The following is a 5,425-nucleotide window of genomic DNA, read 5'->3' on the forward strand; positions in this document are numbered from 1 at the left end:
AAAATTATCGCAGCACCTATTTTTAACTTCAGGGAATGTGGTGGAAGGCCGCTCGGGTTTAAAGAATTGAGAAACTCTAGAATTCTGTGCGATCAAACGTTGAGAACGTTCAGTACTTGATTCCCGTTGTCGATTCACCGAAGTTCGGAAATTTTGTAAGGCTAACCTCTGTGAACGTTCAACACTCGATTCCCTAGCACGATGTTGTTCACTGACCGTTCTTTGATTAGCCAACCTCTGCGTATTGTCTTCAGCTGTTTCATTGCTACGCAAAAGCCGCAGACGCTTTGCATTAGCAGTCTGCCGAGAAAGGTTCGTTCTTTTTCTAGGCATGTTTGAAACAGTTCGTAGTCAAGTGACTCGTAATGCTTCTTTCTCTTGTCTGGTTACGGGCGTGCCCGACACGTCCTTTTAAGAGCTCCCCCCTCCCAAACAAATAGATAATATATATTCACTATCATAAAAAGTAATTGTTCTTTGTCATCAGTGTAAATCTTAAAGGTCGCCATAAAATTTAATAATTACCAATATCTGTGTTTTTATTGCTTATTGTTATACGGTCAATTATGACAACCCTTTTCTTAAACATAAAAGAAATATTGTACAATAGTGTACGATTGCGAATATTTTTTTTTGTTAACAATTCGATGCAGGTGTATCGACATCTGGATGTAAGACAAAAGAAAAAGTCAATTGTAAATAAATAAATCACAAACAAATTTCATACTCTGCCAAAACAAACAAAACGTTCAACAGGAAATGTAATAGTAAATCTGAATGACTTTTCTTTGTCTTGGATTAGGAGAAAAGTTCATGAATTGTAATACCTGACGGTAGACATGTTTGCTTAAACACTCAATTTTGATTCCAATTTTCTGTCATTATATAGGACCACTATGTACGTATAGGGTTTAAAAAAACATCAAGAAGAAGTGTATTTATCGATAGACCAGATTTACAAATTTGGAGTATATCATATATTTACAAACCTACCTTGGCTGACACCGCCTCCAAAAATAACAATAATTTTAACTATAATATATTATCGTAATAACTTTGCTGACTTTTAAATAGTCTAAATATTTTTAATTTCATTTTACATAGTATAAATCTAAAAAATATTGTGATCATTGTTTGTTATTCATAGGTTTGTGTTAAGTTAGATTTAAAGTGGGTAGGTACATACTTATCTCCTTGCGTGGAAACACAGAACGTACCTACATATTGGTAAGTAGAATAAGTTACTTGATTATTAAGTTGTAGAATAATAAGCAATTATTTTTTACTTTTTAGAGCATATTATTTTTTTTCTCTTTTGAAGTCGGTTTTTTTTGTCAAAATTTTTGTTTTTAAAAGATTCGGCCGAGTATCGCTAACGTGCTCCTTAGAATTGTTCCGTTCCCTTCCGTACCGTTACTTTGTCATGGATCCTATGCTCAGAACCTTACCAAACTTTCACCATAGTACCCTTGAAGTATCCTTTATAATAAAAAAAGAATCATTAAAACTGGTTGGCACAATTTTGAGTTATTCACCTATTTATCGCGCACATACATTATGCACATTTAAGACTTATATCGTTTTCATAGGGATACCATCATCGTAACAGGATAAAATTAAAATGGGGCCCCACGGGAAGCACTACCTTTCAAACAAAAAAAAATTTTCAAAATCCAGTGAAAAGTTATGAAGTAACAAACATATAAAAAAAAAATAAAGACGAATTGATAACCTCCTCCTTTTTGAAGTCGGTTGAAAACAAACAATATTAACTTAAACGTAATAAGATAAACAAACCGAACAATAAGAAGTTTAGATTGTTTCTCCTTTGGTGTTATTTCATAAGGTGATTATAGTACAACCGTGTTGAATATGCTTGAACGTAATAGAAATTACTTGAAATATTGAACTACTAATTTATTTGTGTAGTCATTTTAAACGATATTCACCTATTTGCTTATTTGCATAATTTATTTTCTCAGTGATGATTAATCTGCATCGGTGAAAGTATCGCTCGCCATTTTGAACTTTTTTACGTGTGTAATGTAATTTTTATACCTTATTTATACCGTGAAACGTTTGAATTGTTTACTTGCAAAGTACGAAGGAATGTTCATTGAAATTTTATCTTATATCGTAAGTTAAAACTACAGCAGATTATGATTTAAATGTAATCGATTTTAAACGATAAAAAATAATGAGCAAATAAGCTGATAACAAAACCTAATTTTGATAAATAATTTAACTATTAAGAATGTTAATTTTTTTAAGTCGTTATGTGCAATGCTACTTCGCAGAACTACACCCGCGGGTGAGAGTGGCGAGCGCGGCGGCGGGGCTGACCCGCCTCCCCCTCAGCCGCCGCCGCGCCCCGCCTGCTAGCACACTCTTAACAAATAGACATATAGTGTCACGGACTTTTTTTTTATTATTAAAAGAGGAATATATCTTTCATACACATTTTTTGAGTAACTTAAAACGTTTATGCTGCGCACGCATCGAAAGTCCATAAATGTGAATAATTTTCCCCGTTTTTGCAACATTTCTCACTGTCGCTGCGCTCCTATTGGTCGCAGCGTAATGTTATATAGCCTAAAGCCTTCCTCTATAAATGGACTATTTAACAAAAAAAGAATTTTTCAAATCGGACCAGTAGTTCCTGAGATTAGCGCGTTTAAACAAACAAACAAACAAACAAACTCTTCCGCTTTATATATTAGTATAGATAAGACATTATTGAATTAAATACTCAACTAAATGTGTACATCTCTCGGCATCTGTTTATCAGATAAAATATTGTCCTTAAAAATTAAACAAAAAATACTTTTATCTTTGGTTCTAATCTTAGCTATTTTTATTATAAGCATGTCGAAAGTCTATTGAAATCATCATATTACGAAATTTCTTTGTCTAAGTATCTGTGGATTTCTGAAGAAGACAGATTGACATTACTATCAGTAAAGATATTATAATCGGATCGTTTTATTTATCAATTTATGTACGTGACTGATAATCTGTTTGACCTACAACTATGAATGTGTTTCAACCTCCTTTGCCCTCGGATTAGACTAAATAAATTGAAATAAATACATTTATTTAGAATTACATGTCTCGCCTTAGCACAGATAAACAAATGACATTTATAATTTTTCGTCCAATCAAAATTTTAGAGTCAAATTAGAATAAACTTTATTTATATAACTAACGATACTTTTATAAATTTATTTAAAACGTCATAACATGGTTAATTTTAATATAAAGCTACATCGTTTCGTAATGTCGATCGATTCTACCAAGAAGTACCGATATGAAATTCAGTAGTTAGTTTTCAAATTTATATTAAATAGCAATGACTTATAAAACATATGTAAACTACTAGACGCGCTGTTCGGTACTCAGATTGGCCAGATTGCGCACACTATGTTACGGTCAATTGACCACAACTCAGTTATTTATTTATATTCTTAATAAATTCGGACATTTTTTGTTTAGTCGGTATTGAAAAGGCATTATTATTTACATGCACACTTTGTTTACATGATTTCATAATTATTTGTGATCAGTGACTAATTGGATTCGCATTTTCTTGTAAACAAATTACTTCACGGAAATAACACGTACGACAGAAATCATGATATGTCATTTTGCTTATTCTTTACTAAATTTATGAAATGCCGTCATAGATTAACGAACATACTTAAAACAGACATGCTAATAACGGAAATGGTAAAAAATAAATTTATTTTAATAAATACTATTAAAAACTACTATTTTTACAAAATTGCCGATCTTCATTCTTTGATACAAAATATTCTCTCAGAGATCATAATAAGTGGGCATAAATTTTCTCAAGTAAGTATTAAATTGATTTCCTATTTCTTCTAGGTTCTAACCTAAATCTATTATGTTCATTATATATGTTGTTATAATTATTGTCTAATCTACTCAATAACATTACAATTGTGACCATTGTTGAACAAACAGAAAAAGATGAAAAATATTGTGCCGCGTCTGCGCGATAATTCCCCGCCCTGTTACTAACTTTCGGTAATGAAAAATAAATTATGAAATTTGATAAAAATTAAAATGTATGTAGAAATATACTTGAATATTTTGATTTTGGGTCATAAAAGCGCATTATTAATTTATTATTTTTTTGTTTTTATGTATATTTATAATTAATATTTTATTTTATTTGATGGCAAGTATACGTGTTAATTTTGCCGAAATATATTTTTTGTGCCTTTTTATTAGGAAAATCAAAATTTTGAAAATTTGAAGTACTCTTTCAATCATAGCAGTTAGTCTTAGTTGTCTAGCAGTGTAAATGACAATTTTAAATACATTATATCATTCAGGTGTTAGAATCCGTATGTACTATATATGTACTTTTCTGTGCAAAATATCATGATAACAGTTTAAATAGTTAGGAGTAAACAAATATCAAGAAAATAAACGAAGTTTAACAATATAACGTAAAATTTAATTTAGATAATCGACAAAATTCGACGTAAACAACACGTGCTTAGTCTGGCGTTCGTTCAAAGTGCCACATGGAGTAAATATCGAGAAAATACTTCACAAGTATTCACAATTATAATATAGATCTATTTAACTGTCGAAAGATTGTAAACGTTTGTTCAACTCACAATAAAACATACAATTTCGATAGTTCATAACATTTCGGTTAGGTTAGAGTTTGTATAATTTAACTGAAATTTACTTCGATAGATTGTAAACATCCGAATAATAGTGCGTATTGTAATTTTACATATATATACTAGTATTCGATTGAAACGATTTCAGTCGAAGCCGATGTTGATTGGTAATCTCAAATTATACAAAAAAAAAATATATTTTTTTTTATAAAAATTAAAATCGCTTGAAGAACTAACATGTCTAGTTAATTGACATAACTTTTGAATTTTATATAAATTTCATAATGATTACGTTTCATCAAAAATAAATTCAAAACGTTTAAGTTAAAATAAATAGTTTTCTAATCAGTACTTAAGTGTCTTTTTGGTTTGAAAGTGGTCCCATTAGCCACGTCTACCATTCAAGAGCCGAGGGATCGGCCGAGTGGTTTATTTTGGTTAAATGCTGAACGAACGTGTTCAGTAACAGAAACAAGTCCGTACGCGCATTTGGTTGAAGAATCAATGTAGTTTTAAGTGAGAGCTTTTCGAAAAGCTTAAGTGCAATTATTCTGCAGCAAACTCGACTTAACGACACCTGATGCTAAGTTCAATGATTCTAACACCTTCCTTCACTTACCCTTCAAACCAGATCACGACAATACTAAGTACTGCTTCTCGGTGGTAGAGTATTCGATAGGTGGGTGGTACCTTAATAACTGTCATGTGGTGTACAAAGGAATAATATATTATCACAATAATTGTGGTCGTAGGAAATAAAACAAAAA

This window comes from Vanessa tameamea, chromosome 29, assembly GCF_037043105.1.
Source record: "Vanessa tameamea isolate UH-Manoa-2023 chromosome 29, ilVanTame1 primary haplotype, whole genome shotgun sequence".
Lineage (NCBI taxonomy): Eukaryota > Metazoa > Arthropoda > Insecta > Lepidoptera > Nymphalidae > Vanessa > Vanessa tameamea.